Raw genomic sequence first — 21,782 nt, forward strand, 5'->3', positions numbered from 1 at the left:
CGTTCGCGGAAATTGCGATAATTTGACATTTTTGCGTTCCGCGGAGAGCGCGAAAATGTCAAAAATTCCGGTTTCCGCAGCTTGGCGATAATTTGTTTCTTGCTCGCGCTGTAAAATGATACATTCTCGCGCGCGCGCGATCGCCTTACCTGAATCCCTGCGTTCGCCGACAAGTTTTCTTGATCCGGTCGCGTTCTCCATGAGATGTTGTATTGTTTTTAGCCATTTGCGCTGTCTCGCGACAGTTCGCGCCCGCAGTGACGTCATGCGTCGCGCGATCACGTCTTTCTTCTCGCGATCATGCACCGCGAGAACAACTCAAAACAAGATGGCCGCGCCCGCAAGCAACCACATGGGTAAGTTGGCGACCCGCAACCATGCAGAAAATCTCGCGAACATGCCGGAAAAAAACTTCCGCATCTTTGCGATATTTCTGCTTGTTTGCGATAATTTTAAACATTCTCGCGATAATTTGCGAAGGTTAATTCCGCAAATTCCGCCCACCCCTATTCTACATGCAAAACGTGAACTGGCAACTACACTTGGGTAACGGGAAGGTCCCCACCGAATCTGCATGGTTCAAAAGCATGTCGCACTGTGACAAACTCAGTGAAGACTATGCACAGCTGCATCCCCTCACCTCTAGGCCTAAAGATGTTTGGCAGCCTTTGAGGGATTATCTACTTTCCTGAAGTCGGATGCTCCCAGTAGAACAGTATACCACAAATAATTTGTATGCTTGCTTATTGTGCACTCCTTATTTCATGTTGGCCATGCCACCGTGCATCTGTATCAAATTGTGAGTCTTCTTTGTTATTACTTTCCCTTTATCAATGTTAATTCAATGTTTGATATTGATTTGTATATTCTGATGTACCATGTTGACTATCAACTATGCATATCAAAAGTTACTAAATCCATTCTAGTACTTGAAACATTGCTCATTGCCGCATGTAAGCTTTAAAAGGACTCTCACTGACAGAACATCTGAGGCATGCTTCATCATGGAATCTTTCTTCCAGAATGAAGGTGCATTTGGATGGGCTTTACCTGTATGAGGGAGCACTTGATAGTCTTGATCTGATTGGTCTTCTGTGGGTTGTTTTAAAATTACCTTGTAGGATATCACACTTAGTACATTCGTTAGTGGGGTCCCCTGATATAATTAAAAATGCAAAAACATACAGGTTAGTAAAGGGAGGAGATTATTACTATAGAGTCAAAAGGTCTACATGTTACACCCATTTTATTTGCCCAGCATGTCAGACGGGCTTCATCAGAGCCAAAAGTCCATAGTGAGACGGAGCCAAGCCGTTACAGAGCAGATTCAACTACTGAGGGAGGGTAAAAGCTATTTATTATAGCCAAGGTGTCACAGAAAACAGTTCAGTTTAGGAGGTGCCCCTGTGTTTAAAATTTTTATGGCAGTTTTGAGGTTGAGGTAAATCTCCTTCTCCAAGTCTGTATGTCCTAAAGATTTTCCCTGTTCTTCCCTTTAGGTGCTTGAGCCAGGACAGTGTCCAGAGAACCTCCTTTCTCCAAGGAACCCCAGAAAAGCACATGGTAGGTATAAGTAAAAGGGATGAAAAGAAAGAAAAATTCAAGAATTTTCTTATTCCCTTGTCTTCCGGGTATTGTCGGTATACTCACCCTCGTTACTTGTGCATTATTTCCCACCTCCTACTGTAATTCTGGGCTTTGTAACTCATAAGAAAAAAGGTTTGAGGTTGGGGTAAATCTCCTTCTCTAAGCCTGTATGTCCTAAGGATTTTCCCTGTTCTTCCCTTTAGGTGATTGAGCCAGGACGGTGTCCAAAGTACCTTCTCTCTCCAAGGAACCTCAGAAAAGCAAATGGTAGGTATCAGTAAAAGGAATAAAAAAACAATTTTCAAGTATTTTCTTATTCCCTTGTCTTCAGGGTGTTGTCAGTATACTCACCCTTGTTCCTTGTGCATTATTTTCCGCTTCCTACTGGAATTCTGGGCTTTGTTACTCCAAAGAAAAACAACCCTCTTCGTCTCAGATTTCCCTGTGTGCTCTGTCTTCCTGTTGATGCAAACTAGACAATCTGGGATGTTAGCCTCTCTGTGGGTCTGTGTCTACTCCCACAGGGTGTTTTAGATCTATACATTTCAACCTTGACCTCTAGGATTTTGGAGGTTAAGTGTGGGCCCCCACCCCCTCTCATTTTTCACTGTGTAGTCAAGGATCTCATTAAGGTGGATAAACTCTCCTTGGTAGAGCGGATTATAGGATCAGGGAGATACCCATCTGGTGAGCCATGATCTCCCTGCGGGTCATTAGTACAAAACAATGATTCCTAATATACAAATAAAAAACAATTGATAACACATCCAAATGGAAAGTAACAATAAACTCAGTGCTCTCTTAAACGTGATACACATGTGTGATTAAAGTGATCATAGTGCGTATCTAATATACAAAAACAGCACGGCGTGCTAGTATAAAATGCAAAATATTTTTAAGGGTTTGCTCCACAGTTGACGGTGTTTCGATCCCTTCATGGATGCAGGATCATGTGAGAAGTTGGCCTGGTATATGCTGGTCACTAGTTAAAGTGGCCACCTTACACCAGTACAATTCGACTCTTATGGTAGATATGTTTAAGACTACCTTTTAAAGAAAGCTATCCTAGTGGTAGCTGTGGAGAGCAGCCTTCAGACTAAGTCTTTAGAGGAATGTAAAGCAGCTTGTTTTACCTTATAATCTCTTGAATCACTAAATGAAAGGATACTACACAGGTATATATATAAAATATATATGTATTTATTACTAGACACACTCTACTAATCTCTTTATGAGATTAGAAGTCAAGGACATATGCACAAATCAACATTTCACAACAAGTTAAGCACAAATATGGCTGGGGCCCTAGGGGCGTACCAGATCATATACTAAAATATCGACTTGCACATGGACAAGGCCTAGGGCCTTCAGAAGGGCTGGGGCCTCACTAATCCACCCACGGCAGGTAAGTAAAGGACCCACGGGAGTCGCATGCAGTGTGAGAACACAGCCGCGGATCCCAATTCACTTCAATGAAGCAAGTCGCGGTTGGAATTTTAAAGTTTTAGGATACTTTGGGAGAGTCTACAAGCAAGTCACTTACAGGGTAAGTAGTTCTAGAGCCAACACACACAGTAGCACCGTAGTGCTGGAGTTACCTCACCCAGGGAAGCCGGGTGCATAGGTGTCTTTTGGTGTCGGGTCGCGGCGTCGTTTTCAATGGGAGCCAAAGAAGACTTGCTGCTTGAGAAGACAGAAGAAGTGTCCGGTGGAATCCAAGGCTGGATTCAGAAGAAGGAAGACCTGAAAGCAGAAAGGACAGTGTTCAAAGTCACTTGGCAGTGACCCGGGGCAAGGAAGCTGGATGCCCACAGTCGTCGGGTGATTTCAGGTGATCACGGGTGTCTTGACTCTTCAGCCATGAGGTCCAGGAGGCGTCCAGGAGGCGTCGACAATGACCAGGAGCTGGATTCGGTGTGTCCCACAAAGTCCACTTGCCTCAGCGTCACTGGGGACTCACGATGGCCTTGGAGAAGTCAGGAAATCCACTTCCGGGGCTGCAGGGACTTCGGACTTTGGCGGGAGCGGGAAAGTTTGCAACCGTTGATTTAAAGTGTTGGTGCCTGCCAAGCAGGGAAGTCACTCCTTGACTCCAAGGGAGATTCTTCAGTCTTCCAGAGGTAGTGGAACTTCGAAGGTCCAGGATTCTTCTTCAGAGCGTCATCCTGTGATATCTAGATTGCAATGGCAAGGGTTCCCTAACTTATACTACAAGGAAGGGAGAGACTAGCTCTATATCCACTCCTATGGGAGGGACAGGGGAGTGGGTGGCTACACCCACTTCCCTTTGTCCAGTTTCGCACCAGAGCAGGGGCTGGTAGCCCATGAACCGGTTTGAGCTGGCATATGCACACAGGAGCCTACTGCTCCCCCAGTGCAGGACTTCAACGCACTCTAGGAGTGCACCCACCCAGCCCCAATACACTAAACCCTGTCTGGGAGGTGACCACACCTCCCTGTGACAGGATGCCTATTGTTGGTCCTCCTCCACTGCGAGTTTCGGTCAGCAGCAGGAGGGCAGCCCAGTGTCTGTGACTGGTGGCATCCATTTTGTGATGCCAGGGCTCTTCAGGAGTCTACCGTGTTTCCACAGTGGGTACATGTCTATCCCTCTATAAGGGTGGGATCATACTCCCACACCGATTACTGGTGTGGGGGTATGATTCCAAAGCGTTTGACACCAAACACGACATGTTTTGATGCAGCCATTCCAAAGTTAGCATTTACCGCTAGGTTATAATGCACTTAAGAGTATATGGTTTAACCGCATCCACAAACAGCCACACAGAATGGACTCTGAGAGCTGCAGAGGGGCCCTGCTCAGGCAGAGGCACCCCCTCACATGGAAACCAAGCACCCTGCCCTCAGGATTGTTAGGGCCTGCCTTAGGGGTGACTGATAGGTTTATATGTGTGTGTAAGGAGAGATATAGGGAACCTATATCTCAGTGAGGAGTGCTAACACTACCTCACCCAGGCTGCAGTAGCAGGCCTATGGTGTCAGATTTAGTCTGCTTCCCAGGGGTGGCATAATACATGCTTCAGCCCCTAGTAGGCCTGTGAAGTACCTATGCCCTTGGTACCTAAGGTACCATATACTAGGGGCTCATAAGGTACCACAGAATCCAATCACTAGTGCATCTAAAATGCAATCCAAGTTGTTTAGAGGGAACAGAGAGGCTGGGGCCCTGATTAGCAGGGTCCCAGCCAGACTATAGCCAGAAACCAGTGTAAACATCAGAAAAAAAGTGGGGGCAACATAAGTGCAGATCCTACTCTCCTACAGATCATCATCAGGACTCTGAATAGTGGATCCTGAGGGTAGAACTAAAATATGTAGACTAAAAGGTATGTAAGAAAAAATAGGCTAATATGTAGGGCTAATGAGCCCCATTTAAAACTTGCATATATTCTAAATCATAGGAACTATGTGAAAAAAGAAACAAGGGAGAAGATTAGAAAATAATCAAAAGAGGGTCAGAAGTGACTGAAAATTGTCAGCAAAGGAAAGAGCAGCGGATAAAGTAAACAATGGGAAAAATGCTCATCAGACGTCAGGGTATCGGTTGGCCCTGGGTTCAATTAAATGGTGTCACAAATAATAGTCGAGCCCTGAAAGGATAGAAAAAACTCCTTTGTTACCATGTCTATGTCAATGCAGTGGAATAGAGAGTAAAACAAGGAAAAATTATTCACTTAGGGCCATATTCTCAAGGAGCTATCGCCGAATTAACTGCACTTTATCGCAGTCAAAGTTGCAATAAATTTATCACCCCATTCACAAGCTGGTGTCAACAGCCCATAACACCAGTTTTTCCACGATTGCAGCCGCAAAAAACATCGTCACAGATGGCCACGGCAACTATCGCTAATGAGATGCAAAGTAGGCGTTCCCGTGCAAAAAGCTGCGACAACACCACTCCACAACATTCTCAACAACCAGCCACATCTTCGAAAAGACCACAAAACATGCGATAATGCGTGTTAGCAGCAGGAAATTAACACCTGCTCTGACCTGGTGTAAAGTCGGATGACAACCGGCAGCAGCCAAGGGAGCACAGCTCAAAGCCAAACAGGAAGAACAACAGATGCACCCGGGCAACTGAACATGCAGCCCGGAGCCCCAATAGGACAACAACACCCACCGCCACCAACCCCAGGCCTTGCCCCCCGCCCGGACCAACACTGAGGCAGCGCAGACAAAGACAGCGACCTGCTGAAAACGCACCAACCTCACAGACCCGACACCTGGGAACATCATTTCCCACCACAGGCTCAGAGGACAACCATCCTACGCATCCTGACCACCATTGCCCACAGGCCGAAGGTACCAACACAGCGGACAACCAACATCCTTCCGCAGACAAAGCTGCTGGCTGTGCCGCACGTGTTGGCCTCTGGGACCTGCCAACCAACAACCGCCAGAGTCCGAGGAGTCTCACAGCCAGCCACATCCAAGACCCCCCCAACTGTCATGGATGCCATCATCAGCTTGGTAGCACCCTTCTTATCCTTCCCCCACACAGTGCAGGAACAGCTTAAGACCAAGCAAGATGTCAAAGCATTAGCTGGATTCCCTCACATGTCAGGGGATAATTGAATGCACACATGTCCTACTTATGTCCCCTGGTGACACAGCACAGAATATCCACAACCGCAAGCACACACATACCATCACTGTGCAGGCAATAGTGGACCACCTAGGAATCTCCACCAACCTTGATGCCAACCGCCCATTCTGAGTGCAAGAGTCCTACATCTTCCGACAGCCCATCATCACCCAGCGCGTCCTGGCTGGCACCTACGTAAATGCGCTGCTCGTTGGCAAGTACCAAATGAACACACCACACACCTCAACTCCACAACCATGCAACTCACATCATTGGGAATGCACATGTCACAAACTTACATACAACATGCCCAACAACATGCCCACCTACCAGACACGACAGCACAACTCACTCCAGCAACCTGGGCCAGCCATGCTCATAAGCCATCAAATGCATGGCACCTCAGCCACACAATAGCAGATAGTGGGAAGAGGTGGGGTCCAGGCATGTGCGAAGGAGGCAACTGACTGATGAATGACAATGTACACAATGCCAAGTGTGGAGTCGAAGCGATGGCCAGACTGCATTATGCAGACCACACATATATCCATGTCGACATACACCGCTGGTGTATGGAGTGCAGTGGACGCAACCATGTCACCCCAGCCAGTGGGGAAGATCCCGGAAATGTAGCTTGTTACATCTCCCCCTGTAAGCTTGAGCGGAGTGGGCTGTCCCGACGTACGCCAGGCACGTGTACGGGTGTGAATAAAAAGCACGTAGCTCTGGGCATGGACCTCTTCCGGAATGCCCAATGACTCTGCCAGGGCGGCGCCCCTCACACCGCCACAAGGCTGATGCCGTCGCCATGAGCGGTGTTGCCTCTATTCCTGTGCGCCTGCTGCACCCCAGACCTTAGGGCCCCGTACCAGTCCAGCCAGGCCTGGCACACCCAGGCCTCAATGCACACAAGCCGACACCGGCGTGTGTCAATGAGGGCCCACCACCTGCCGGTGCAAGCTCCAAGCCAGAGTGCCACGAACCTGGCAGCCTCCTCAGACCATCATGGCCTCTGCGACACCAGCCCGCTGTACTCCCTTCTTGTTGAGGTACTCCACCTGCATGCACAGAGGAAACGTAGGTCACACATTTGGAACTGAGTCTTGATTATACTATGGCATGGAACATCAATTATTGCAGATTTTATCACACTATACTCCCTTCAATGTGGTGACACCAAGTCTGTGCATAGCAGTCCATCCACAGGTGTCCGTGGGCCTACGTGGACTACAGCCCTCGGGCCACGCTGCGTTCAAGTCGTTCGCACAGGTGGGACTGAGTCTTGATTTTTCAATGGTAGAGGACATATCATTGCACGCAAGGAGAGGTGTAAGAGGATGACGCGTTTCAGTCCAGAGGGTAAAAGGATCATCATTACAGAGGTGACCGAACACCACCGAACAACTGCCCTGGTGTCACTAACTCTGTGCATCGCGAGCCAACGACACGTGGCCGTGGGCCACTGCTGACAGCTGCCTCCGGCCCACACTGCGGTCGAGTAGGTCACACAGTTGGAACTGAGTCTTGATCACACTATGGCCGAGAGCATCAAGTATGGCAGATTTATCTCAATATACTCCCTTCGATGTGGTGACACTAAGTCTGTGCCTGGCATCCCAACCACACGTGTCTGTGGACCCTTGGTGACTATGCCGGCAGCCTACACTGTGGTCCAGTAGGCCTCACACCAATACAATCCAGTCTGTACCAGGCAGGACATGTCATCGTCACAGACTGAACACGCGCTCGGCTCTGGTGCTTTTGCCTCCGTCAACCACAAGTCACCCCCAAATGTCATGTCAATGTCGTGTGTTAGAGTTCCAGGAGGAGCTCACTGGCCTGCGCTGACCATTGCCTCAGGCCTCCACTGCGGTCGAGCAGGTCACACTATTTGAATTCAGTCTTGATTTATTTATGGCTGACTTGATGTCATTGTACAGGCCTCAACGCAGACTGTATCCCCTTTCAGCTCCGGTGCCACTAAGTCTGTTCCCTGAGACCCATGGACACTTTCTGGTTGAACTTTGGTGGCGACTGAGTCCATGGACTTGGGGTTATCGTCGCCATCATGTTGGTGATACTGACTTTGTGGCTAAAACGATGCTGTGGCATGCCACTCCTCCATTTGCTGCTTCCAGACAGCTTCCACCCTCTTCAACATGCCCTGGAGGACACCTTCCACTGTCCACCACAACACTCAGCCACATACACCTTGAACATTGATGAGGACCTGCTCAGCTCGCATGACCCATCTGACTCCGTCCAGTGGCGGGGTGCCTGTGCTGGCCAATATGTATCTGGGGCCACTAATTCTGTGCTGGTCAGGTCCAGGACCCCTTCTTCTGAGATGTTGGATGGCCTTGGGGTCATCAATGCCATGTGTCTGTGGACCTGCGCTGTCCGCTGCCTCGGGCCTCAAATGCGGCCCACCGGGGCTCACACATCAAATCGAGTCCTGACCGGCCCGGACGTCCCATCACCGCAGGAGGCACACGCCACGACCGCCAAGACCTGTCGTGGATGCCATCTTCTGCCTAATCCCTTGCTCAGCATTCCAGGTGCCACTAGCTCTGTGCACCATGAATCATCGTCCATTACTGTTTTGTTTATGTGCTGAGGAGAGCTCACGCAGCAATGTCATCTCAGGCATTGTGGGAGACCTGGGACGGCGATGAGGAAGTTGATGCAGGTGTGACACCCCCCCCCCCTCCCACTGCAGCTGCATCAGGAATGTCCAGAAGGGACACAATCCTAGACATTTTTTTCACATGAGCACGCTCAGCTCTGGAGACCCAACCGCAGCGCACTGAATCTCACGGACACTTCTGTTTGTATGTTGGGTGACCTCTGTACTTGCTCCGGCTTCCTCCATGTTGCTCAGCAGTTGACTCTGTTATGCATGTGTTTTCTGTTTCCATTGCACTGGTGTCCACTGTTCAAGTTGTTGCCAGCACCAAGCACTCTGTGCGGGCTGCCTTATACTCACCCCACACACATCCAGCACAGGCGTCACTGTACATGTGGCACAATATACAATGGGCCCTAGGAGCGGACCAAACCATATATTAAGAAAGTGGTATAAGAACCATGACTTGACTAGACACAATGCCTAAAGCACGTAGAATCGCTCGGACCCCAAGGAGCCACCCAAGGTAGTGACACAGGAGACCCACCGGGGACGCGTGCAGTGTGAAAACACCGGCGCGAGCCCCGTACTATTTTATGGGAAAGTCGCGGTTGGAATTTTAGAAGTTAAGGACACTTAGCAGAGGACTTTCAGAAAACCCCTTTAGACTTAGGGGGTTCTAGGGCCAGCACCCACGGGAGCACCGGAGTACTTGAGTTACCTCACCCAGGGAAGCCGGGTGCATAGGTGTCAAATGGTGTCGGGGATCGTCGTTGATTTCAATGGCGATCTATTGCAAAGTGCTGCTGCCGGGAAGGAGAAAAGTGTCCGGTGTGAACCAAGCCTGGATCGAAGATCAGAAGAACTTGAAAGCAGAGGGGACAGAGCCTGGGTCACTTGCCAGTGACCAGGGGCACAGTAGACGAAAGCCCACCGATGTTGGGTGATTCAAGTGCGAAGAGGCGAAGCTTGACTCTGCAGCCACGAGGACCAGGAGGCGTCGACGACAACCAGAAGCTGGATTTGAGCTGTCCCACGAAGGATGTCGAGTGCTGCGGTGTCGGTCCTCGTATTGAACACAACAAGCCTTGGCAACAGCGACCCACGCAGGAAGAGAAAAGATGCTTTGGAGCGGAACAGCAGGGTCCTGGGGACTCCCCAAGCAATGGAGAGTCAGGGCTCGTCTGGAGCAATCAGGTAAGCCTAATTAGAGGTAAAGTTGCCTTCACAGGGTCCCACCAGTCGACGGACTAGGGATCGCAAAGGGACCTCGAGAGAAAACACAAAGGGCCAGCTCATGGAACACTCGATACGGTGGACCACGCTAGACTACTCAGCCGGCTGGCAGATATAGGCATTCAAGACAACGCGTTGAGGTGGATAAACTCCTATTTATTTCAGAGAACGCAGAAGGTGGCACTTGGGACGATTTCTTCCACACCTAAAACCCTCAACTGTGGAGTCCCGCAGGGCTCGGCCCTCAGCCCTCTCTTGTTCAATATCTATCTGGCCCCCCTTTTTACGCTAATTGCCAACTGGGGTGTTAAGGCAATTTCTTATGCCGACGACACCCAGTTGGTATTTCCATACTCTGAGATGACACAGGAATCCTTCGCAAACTTTAAAGGCTGTCTCCAGGACATTGCTCACTGGATGAATATTAACAAACTAAAACTAAATGCCAATAAAACCGAAGTTATCTTTTTCGGTAAGGGTCCCACCCCCGCCCCAGAGCTATGGTGGCCGGTGGAGATGGCCCCCCCCCCTTTGCCCAGTCACTCGGCAAAAAACCTTGGAGTGAGATGGGATAATAAAATGTCTTTCATTTCCCATATCCAACAAGTGGCCGGTTGCTGTTTAAGTAAACTCAGAAACCTCCGAAAATTTCTTAAACTTCTACCAGAGAGCTGTAGAAAAATGGTGGTCCATGCAACGGTCACCTCACGGCTTGACTATGCTAATGGTCTTTACCTGGGCCTCCCAAAATTCCTAACCCATAAATTGCAGGTAGTTCAAAACGCGGCTGCGAGGCTGCTACTGCGAATTCCTTTCAAGCAGTCAGTCTCTCCGCATCTTCGAACCCTGCACTGGCTTCCTGTGGTCAACCGGATAAAATTCAAAGCTCTGACACTTGCGTTCAGATCTTTGCATGGCTCCTGCCCACTTTACCTAAAAGAACGCCTTCCAAGATATTCCCAAAGCCGTGCATTACGGTCTAATGACCGTGTCCTATTGGTTGTCCCACGAGCAAAAAAGGCCCGCCTTGGCGGTCGTACCTTCTCAGCAAACGTCTCCGTTCTGTGGAACTCCCTCCCTCAAGCAATCCAGCAGGTTCCATCTGAACCCTGCTTTAAGAAGATGCTTAAGACCTGGCTCTTCTCCCAGCCACGCTAGGTCTTCTATCTCCGCCCCAGGACTTCTGTGGTTCCTCTAGCGCCGGGACACCTCCTCGTGAGGTAGCTGTTCGCGCTTTACAAAATCCAGTATTATTATTATTATTATTAGGCGGGCAATCTTCAGTGCAAATGCTGCTCGGGGTCAGGGCTATAAGTAATCCAAAGCTCAGCTGCAGGAGTTGTTGTAAAGCTGATGCTTCTGCAAAGTGACATGGTGTCCAGGGGTTCGGTTTGCACGTTAGCCACAAGGGATATGGGCCTCAGACTTGCTGTGGGCACTGATCGACCTCTAAGACTACGGAAACCCACCTCCTGTGTTCTAACATTCTTCGGAGTCTGGTGGGAGCTTCGGAGCTGCAAACCGGTCAGATGTGTCTTTGGTGCCTGCCTTGCAGGGGAGTAACTCCTTTACTCCAAGGGAGATTCTTCACTCATCTAGTTCAATGTAGATCGTTGAAGTTCCAGAATTCAGTATCAGAGTTTCGTCCATGTGTAATCTAAAGTCCTGTAGCCAGGGGTTCCTTTCTTATACCCAAGAAAGGGGTGGGACAAAATCTAGGGACCCACCTATGGGAGGGTCAGGAAGGAGGGGTGGCTACACCCATTTCCTTTGTCCAGTTTCGCGCCAGAGCAGGGGCTGGTAGCCCTGCAACCGGTTTGAGCTGGACTATGCACAGGGACACCAAATGTTCCCCCAGTGCTGAACTTCAAAGCCTCCCGTACAGGAGTTTCATCCAGCAACACGAGGGCAGACTCGTGTCTGTGGCTGGCAGCATCCATTTTGTGATGCCAGGGCTCTGTTAGCTGGTAGCAGGTATACCGGTGCTGTCATGTCTCTCCCTCTAGAAGGGTGGGATCATACTCCCACACCAGTTACTGATGTGGGGGTATGATTCCAAAGTGTTTGACACCAAATACGACATGTTTCCATGCAGCCATCCCAAAGTTAGCATTTACCGTTTGGTTATAATGCACATAAGAATGTATGGTTTGGCTGCATCACAAACAACCCCAGAATAAAGGTTCCGAAGGCTGCAGAGGGGCTCTGCTCATGCATGGGCACCCTCTCACATAAAACCCAGCACCCTGCCTTCAGGATTGGCAAGGCCTCCCATAGGGGTGACTTATAGGTTTATATGTGCAGTGATATGGAGAGATAGAGTGAACCTATATCTCAGTAAGGGGTGCATGTACCACCTTACCCAGGCTGCAGTAGCAGAACTGTGGTGTCATTTTGGAAGGCTTCCCAGGGGTGGCACAATACATGCTGCAGCCCCTGGTAGGCCTCTGGCGTACCTATGCCCTTGGTACATAGTATACCATATACTAGGGACTTATAAGGGTACCCCATAATCCAATCTGGAGTGTACCTATAGTACCTGTAATCAATTTAAGGGAGAAAGCAGATAGGCGGGGGTCCTGAATAGCAGGATCCCAGCCAGACTAAGTCGAAAACCAGCAAAACACCAGGAAAAAAGTGGGGGCAACCATGCAGTCAGATTCCACCTTCCTACACAGATCACAAAGTGCACATAATGTAAATAGGTCAGTGGGCTACTGCTTTTGTCAGAGAGATCCTTTTGTTACTTGCAGTTATGATCCTAACATACAACAGTGAGCTATTAACTTTCATGTAAGAGCTGCATACAACCTGCAAGGTATAAATTAGAGCATTATGTTTTTCCCCCTAGTCTTTGATTATCCTAATGTTGCAAACAGTGTTCTTTTGAACAGAAATCAATTCTGATTGTTAAAGAGAACCCCCAACCATGGTATTACATTTTAAAATTCTGAGTTTATGTTTCTCCAGACCAATCACTATTAAACTATACCGCCTAGTAGTATGGTTGTCATGTGACTCCTACACCTTGTAGTCCTTAGTCTTATGTAACATTTTCTATACAGTGATTTACACACATATTGATTGTCTCTAAGTAATGTGTGTGATGTAAAGTGCTCTGACACCCTACACTGGTTTGAGTGGCGCTGTAAATCAAATTAAATGCATCTGAGAGAGTGTGTGATTATGAAGACTTGAGGGGCACTGTTAAAGGGTGGTAGTGAGGGAATCCATGGCAGAGGTGGCCATTAGAGGGTAATAACAAACATTAATGCACAGGGCACCACCAGTGCTAAGACCAACCCCGCCCTTGAGGCCAGTCTGCCTCACTCATAGTTGGCCGTTTCAGAAGTAGTAGCTGCAACTCACCAGGGATTGGCAATGCAGAATTTGCACGCACACCAAACTAAGTTCGCAAACTTCACAGTCTCTCTGCTTCATTCACAAGCAATTTTAACATGTGCTGCTTGCTGTGGGGTCACTGGAATTAAATATGCAGCAAAGGAGGACAAAATTATGCCACAGTGTTGACTAAATTATGCATTTAAAAAAAGGCTGCAGCGTAATGCAGTATATTTTCTGATATTTTATTATTTTGGCATGTGTACAAAAACATCTTTGGAAAGATTTTGCCTTATTAGTACCAGTGTAACATACAAATGCAACAGTGAGAAGGGTGATCAGTCAAACTTTGCAATAAGCCATCCACTCTGCAGGAAAACAAGTCACATTTTTTGTTAAGTTTTGATACGTTTGAGCTATAAACAATTTATTAGTTTAAATGGTCAGATCATGCAGCAGATCTTGCATTAGGAGGCAAATATGGCAGAGCCATAATTATATAGAAAACATTTGCAAACTAGGATATTTTGCCATTCATGTTTGAACTGCTGTTGTGGAAAAAGGGAGAAGTGCTGATGATAAAACTCCATGGCTCTGCGAAAAATGGCTCGTGCTTCCACATTTTATCGTATTTGGGACATTCTGTGATTAGAAGCATATCCCACTTTGTGAATGTGTTTTAATGTCAATAAATCATTATAACCTTATATAATCATGTGTATCCATTGGTTCATTAAACTGGGCAGTGAAATGCCAAACAAATACTAAAAATTGGGATATTTGCGCATTCTGGCCACACCTCTGGCTCCGCCCACTGAGCCAATCCTTGGGTTACTCCCGCCCTCTGATTCTCCGCCCACAGTTCCCCTACTTTTTTCCCCCCACTTCGACCACTGATGTGCGCCATTGTGCCCATCTCCCCCTGTCCCCCCGGTCCCTGAACTTTACTCACTCTGTTGATGTTGTATCAGGTCCTCCCGAGCTGTGTCCGCACTCCCGACTCCTTGCACCTTCTCCGCACTGTTGACTGTGGCCTCCGTTTCCTCCAGCTCCTCCTGTGGTGCAGGACTCTCACCTTCTGTCACCATTGCTGCCTTCCTGTTGGCGCCGTCTTTGTGCCTGGTTTACGTTCTCACCTCATGCCAGCGCCTCTTGACCTCCTCCATTGGCCTCCTCGATACTCCGGCTGCATTCAAGGTAGTCTGATTGTGGGTCAGTTGCTGTTTGTGTTCTGTCACCTCCGTGACGCTGGTCTTGATTTCCTGCGGACTGCACCCCGTCTTCCTCTCCCTCTTCTCCTTTGCCTTCCCTGACCCCATTGTTCCTTGCTGGTGGTCTGTGGGGCTTGTGGGGTTCGCGCTGGCCACTGCTCTCGGTCAGGATGCATTCATGTTGCTACGCACTTTGGCTTCTTTCTGGTGTGTTGTTTTTGTTGCTATTCTAGTGCATTTTCCCACCAGACACGTGGGATTTGCAGACCTGACGCTGGTTTTCGCTGCTTTTTGTATTGCGATTGGCCTCATCGCAGCCTTTTTGGCGTTCGTGTTTCGCATTTTGGCAGCGTGGCATTGATTTTAACGCGGTCAGTTGAGGCGTTATCTGGTGATTATCGCATGGTACCGCCGTGTTGTGAATACCTAATTAACACGGCGTAAATTTCCCGCGATGGACTGCAATGTTGAGGGTTGCGTTAAGTAACTTTTGCGATGGTTATCACACGTTCTTGAGAATATACCCCTTAGTAGGGAGACTGAAAAAAACATTCCATCGTAATGCCATTTCAAGAGTTGTTCCAAATTTTTGTCAGGGATGTAAAGAGTCGAAATCACCTACCATCTGATGCCATCCTCTGTGTGGCCATATTCAATGAAATGTGTGACCAATGGTTCAGTTAGGACTTTCCATCTGAGCCTGCTTCTGTGTTGACAAATGTGGATTTTAATTTTTTGTGTAGTCTGACCGATGTAAAGCAGATTACATGGGTAACATATGGCATAAACAATATTACGTGTGTTGCAATTGGAGAATAGCTTGAGAAGAACAGTCATATAATTGTGGCTAAAGACCTTCATCTCGACAGGAAACATACAACACAATTTCCACATTTGTAATTTCCAATCAGGAGAGGAATGCCCATGTGGTTGGTGACAGTGATAGGATTCCTCACCCAAGGCAGGGCCGCATGGACAAAGTTTAACTTTTTACCTTTTTTGTATGTAAACATTAGAGGCTCAAATACAAGGGCACCAGCTGCCAGTAATTTCCAGTGTTTTCTGCTACATCTAGAGACAAATTTTGAGGTTAGGGAAAATTTAGTGACACATACTAGTCTCCCTAAGTTTTTTGTTGTCAGCGATGTAACGTGTCCTTAGGGAAATGCCAAGCTCTTTTTACTGAGCATTTTTCTGAGTGTTTAAGTAAGCCTCGTACAAGGGGTTATCAGTGAGAATCTTGGCTTTTCTAAAGAAATCCACCTTTAACAACAGATTCCCAAAATCCGACTATAAAACAATGAGTTCAGAAGTGAGCATGGATGATAAGTTTTATAGGAAGGTAGTGTATTTCTTTATGTAGGTTTCCAATATTGAGAAGTATAAAGTTGATTGTATTTCACTTTTACTGTTAAATCAGGAAATAGAATTTCAACATTACTGTGATGCATAGTGAATTTAACGCCATTGCAATTTTGGTTCAGCAAGCTCTGCATTTAAATGAGAGAAGAACATGTCCCTTCCTGTATAAGAAAAATATCTCCAATATATCGTTTCCAAAATAAGATCTAGTTTCTAAACGGGTTTGGAGGGGCCAAGATGGTAGTGGTCTCCAAGTTATTCATATACAATATATCAAAGTTGAGAGGAAAACTACTTCCATAGATGTGTCCTTGATGTAAAGAAAGAACCCATTATCACATCCTTTGTAGTTCCAGGTTATTGAAGACTCGGGATTTGGGGAGGGGGTACGCCTAACCTGCCTCCTCCTCATCGGTCAGTTTTATAGGCTCTGCAGGTTCCTGAGGTTTCTGCATAGAGGTGGACAATAAATTCCACTCCGCTGGCAGAGTTTGCTGAGTTTTGTCCAATCTGCATTATGCTTGTAAAGCGGAGTTCTGGCAAATCTCCGGCAACCGCTGGGTGGCAGAGTTTTTCTCGCTCGTGGCCTGCCAATGTTAAGGTGGAATGCGTGAGCAACAGTCCTATGGCGTGATGTTAGGGAGCTAAGACGGCACCCGGCAGTCACAATAGTTAACGGTGAGAAAGCTGCCACTCGAGAAAAAATCTACTTGAGCAGCAGCAAAGAAGCAGCACCCTCTATCGTGCCATGTGGTGCTGTTTGTGCTGACTTTGCAGTATGGAACAAGCTCCCAGTGCTAAAAATCTGTGCAACGTGCCTAATCCACCTACTCGCGGAGTGAAACACTGGGAGTTCCGCCCACCCCTAGTTCTGCAACGTCTTACTTGGCTTGCCAGCTAGTCTGTCCGCCACTGTGATGAACTTTCTTTTGGCTGCTGCCTCTCTACCCATGTCCTTGTTTTTTAAGTAAGGAGCATGCGCCACAGCAGTCCTTCCTCTTTTTTGGTGCATGCACTCATTTGTCCTCTTTCTATTTCCACTGTTTTGGGTAAGACTGGTCATTCTTTACTTTCTCTCTCTGCTAGATGCCAGCAGTGCAGTGCTGGGGATGTGCTGCAACGATGGTGACCTCTCAACAGGTAAGTTCTTCTCACACTTAGCAATCCATTTGTTTAATTAAACTCAACTTTGTGGTGGAAATGTACACTCAGGCTGCACACTCATGTAGATGTATGTTCCAAATGGAGTAAACCAGATTCTTCCTTGTGGATGCAGGGGTAAAATATAAGAATAATTTAAAGAAATGAACAAGATATGTGAGCAGACCTCAATGCACAGCATGCAAGTGATTCTGTTTTAACAAACCACACTCTGCATTGGCATGGCACTCCCCACTAAGTGCTGTGATGGAAAGACACACAAAGCAATAAAACTAAACATGGGTAAATGTATGAATGTTGAACTCTTTTTTCAGAAAACAAACTTCTAGTAGGGCTTCCCACAGGGGATTAGAACACTCCAACCTACTTTTAAAAGATAATACTTGAGTATGATCTCCAAATGACATTTGTAGTGGGAACGTGGCCTCTTGTATTCAACCAAACGTTTATGGTGAACCATCAACAGTACATATTGCCTCAGGAGTCTTCTTAAGTCACTTAGAAAAAATATTCTCCGAGGCTTTAGTCTGCTGTATGAACATTCCATGGGAACCACTATACTTCAATGCAGGAGTTTTAACAATATTCCTTCTTCTGTTCTGATACCAATCTGTTAAAGAACAAATGATTATCAGTATAATTCATAGAAGACAATAAAAAGGAAACCAATGCACTCCATTTATTATGAGATAGTTGAGGTCTCCCTTCTAAGGCAATTTAGCACAAGCCTGAATAACATGTGGAGTATGAAAGAAACATAACCCAGCCTTTCAGCAGTGTTCCTTTCCATCTTCTTTTAGGGTACACATTACCTGTCTCTATTGTATGTGTTTTTCTTGGCACAATGGATCCACTGAAAAATTTGACAGACCACATGAGAAATCTCTGGCATAATTAGATTGACTTCTTCAGGATGTCTGATTTTCCTTTAGCCTTACTTCTAATCTGTAGTTCATCAACATAACTAAATGAATATCTTTAGAAAATGAAATAGGACACTGTGAATGGACGTCTCCTCCTTCATTTCTTCTTTCAAACCATGCCATGAAAGTGTCATCTGAGTTCTTTCAAACCAAGTAGTTTGAGAAGCCAATTGACAAAAATGAGTTGTATAAAGTAATAAATCCATTACACCTTGCTGAATGTAGCACACTTCTTCCTCAGCTGAATACTTCAGATCAGGATAATCAAATATCTTCTTAAAGAATAATCAGAAAGCATATTATGGCACTAAAGAAGCACCTGAATGTTATTACTTAAGAAGTTGCCCAGACCATTGCAGCTGCAGTGCGGCAACCAATCAACAATTTTACTCAATCTTCGCTAAACTTTGCAGTGTGACAAGCAAATTGCACAAGAGAATTCAAAAATTCTCTCAACCTCACTGGATCTCCCAAAGGTACTACTGGGATATCTGAAGACTGTAATATCAATGTCTGTTTTAATGCCACATTCTCAAAGCATGATTGTTGCAACTCTTATGTTAGGTCCTAGGAATGATTCATAGAAGATTCAAACCTAAGAAGTCATTCACATCAGAGTTTGTCAAAGACTGGATGTTGTGAAGGTCTGTGGAGCTTCCTTCTTGAGTGCCCAAGGAAAGGTGTCTCCTCACGGTAGCCAGAGAGTACCACTGCACTTAATAACATACATGAAATGTGTGCTTCTTTAAGAGAGTACTTGTTAGGAGGAAAAAACAGAAAGGATAAATGAACCTACTCAGCAACCTTGTAGCTCTTGACTGAAGATGAAGTTTATACAGAAATTAATAGGAGTCACCAAACCCTCGGGCTCTGACATTAAGAAAGAGGAAAGAGACAATCAAGGACATCCAGATGAAAATGCAGCAGAAATCTCAACTACAAGAAGCAAAATTCAGGGATAGAAATAACAGCAAGGGGTTGTAATGCAATGAAAAATAAGGGAACACGTGTTGCAACGCATCCATCACATGGACATGGCCCCTTGTATTTGATTCAAACAGGAAATAACATCACAGAAAAATACTACTCCATCTTGGATTAAGAATTTCAGATAGAATTCTACCGACAGATTACCATTTTAGAAAGGGTAATTTATAAGGTTTGGTCACACTCCTGTCCTAAATCTAACGGAGTTGGTTTGATATATGAAGAATAAGCCCAACTGTGAAATCGTTTGGCAATGCTCATCTCCAAAGTCATCATCTACTCACCCAAGGTTTCATGCAGCTCATGGAACCCTACTCCAGGTGACAGTACTTTTGGAAATGCTAGTGCAGTCTCATAAGGGAGCACAGTGTCAATAAATGCTGCATGACTGAGCAAGAAGTTTACCTTCATCTCCTGAATGTTAGCAATCTCTGGTAAACTCTCAGCACACATGTAACAGTGTGCTAGCTTCCTGAAGCATCCTTGAAAGAAACATCAGACAACAATGGAAGCTAATCTGAACAAGCATCTTACAGGAGCACTCATAAAAAGATAATATTTCAGTGGATCAGACATTAAAGATGATCTTGAAACTTCTTAGAATCACATATTTTTTGGTACTCATATTCTAGCTGCCCAGGTACAATAAAAGTTTGAGGTTCAAATGCAAGTCGATGATAAAGGTCAGCAACATATGACTTCACTTTGGATGAACAAATGACAGAATGAGTCTTCCAAGTACAAGGCAAATGTAAATGAATTGTCACAAAATTGATCTGATGAGAATTAGAAATAAATATGAGATAATTATTGCAGATGACATGTGCCACCTTTGAACAGATGTCCACCAAATATATTGTACAATAAATCCAACTTAGTCCTTGCTCCTCTAACTAGAATAACATTAGATATTTTCAGATAGATTCAGTTCTTTTGTTGCAGCACACATGTCTTCTTGACTGAAATACAATATTTTCTTTAGGTCTATTAAAATGCCAGAAGAATTCAGCCTCAATCCAGATTCAGTATCTGTCACAGTGTTTCACTAGGCTGCACATGCCCACCAACCTTCTGAGAGAAGGATTTGTTGAGGGTTGGAGCACTGGAATCTGTGGGGACTAGGTGTTGCATGGTGGAGTGTTACATACTCAGCAGGTATGCTGGGTTAAACATCATTCATTTTGTGAAGAGAAAAAGGTTAAACAGATTGGGAACTGGCATGGGGTAGTGGTGCAATGGGCAAGTAGGTAACCATCTTGTTTGGTGAATTGTGTATGAGGTACACTGCACTTTATCACATTTACACTACTTTCACTTCCTGTTGGAGGTGTCACTTCTAGCTTACTGTTGCTGGACTCTGATTTGAACTCCGATATATAAAAATGATTTAAAAAATATAAATTAAAGGATGTGTGTTTTAAATTTTAGGAGAGATTTTGTGGAAATCAGATGTGTCAAAATTGCATATTTATTTGAATATTTGTAATACATTACTTTTATAATTTCAGTTATTGTCTGTAGTGTTGTATAGCTCCTATGTATAGTCATACTAAATGAGGCCAAACCGGATTATTTGAAGTTGAATCCTTTGCTAACCATTTGGGTATTACATAGGATGTGGGTCTAGCAATGCTATTCATTTTTCTACATTACTTGTTGGCTCCCTCTATGAAAATTGGTTATTTGTTGGGCAGGCGCTGTCCCAGTTTCTAGAGGAGAATGAGATACTTCATCAGACCCAAATGGGCTTTAGACTAGCCCACAGCACCGAATCCGCCCTACTGCTTGTCACAGAAAAATTGAAGAGCATTCCTGACCAAGGGGGTGAGGCTGCCATCCTACCACTAGAGCTGAGCACAGCTTTTGACATGGTGGATCACGAGACACTTGCGCTCAGGCTAGAGAGAGCAGGGATTCAAGGCCCTGCTCTAAAATGGATTGTATCATTCCTGAAAGACAGATCCTTCCAAACTACAGAGGACGGACACCTATCGGACAACTTTAAATTTACGTGTGGGGTCCCAAAGGGCTCCTCCCTGAGCCCCACACTGTTTAACTTGTACATGCAACATTTGGCCGACATTGTCCAAGAATTTGGGTCGTCAATTATAACATACGCAGACGACACCAAACTGGTAATCTCAGTAAAAAAGGACCACGAACCTAAAAACATCTCACTATCACGCTGCATGGAAAAGATTGCCAGATGGATGACCGGCAGCAGGCTAAAGCTTAACGGGGACAAAACAGAACTTATGTTCCTAGGCAACAAAATATCACTGCAAATCGCTATACCCTGGCCAATAGAACTAGGACAACCACCAGGGCATAAGAACTCCATAAAAAACCTGGGATTTTGGTTGGACTGCAACCTCCCAATGGAGACCCAGGCCAGGAAACTAGCAGCCACCTGTTTCGGAATCCTGAGGATGCTCCGAAGAATCTTGGACCGCATACCAGAGAAGACCCAGAGAACCGTGGTACAAGCGCTGGTGGTTTCGTGCCTTGACTACGGAAACTCTCTCTTCCTGGGGTCACCTAAATACATACTGAACAGACATCAGGTGGTACAAAATGCGGCAGCCAGACAACTCAGAAACACACCAAGACATGAATCAGCATGAAATGCCATGAAATTGTTGCACTGGTTGTTGGTGGAGGCCTGGATCAAGTTTAAAACATTATGTATAGCACACAGGGCCTTAAAGGGAAAAGGACCAACCTTACTAAATACATTG

The sequence above is a fragment of the Triturus cristatus genome, chromosome 3_2 (genome assembly GCF_964204655.1).
Source record: "Triturus cristatus chromosome 3_2, aTriCri1.1, whole genome shotgun sequence".
Lineage (NCBI taxonomy): Eukaryota > Metazoa > Chordata > Amphibia > Caudata > Salamandridae > Triturus > Triturus cristatus.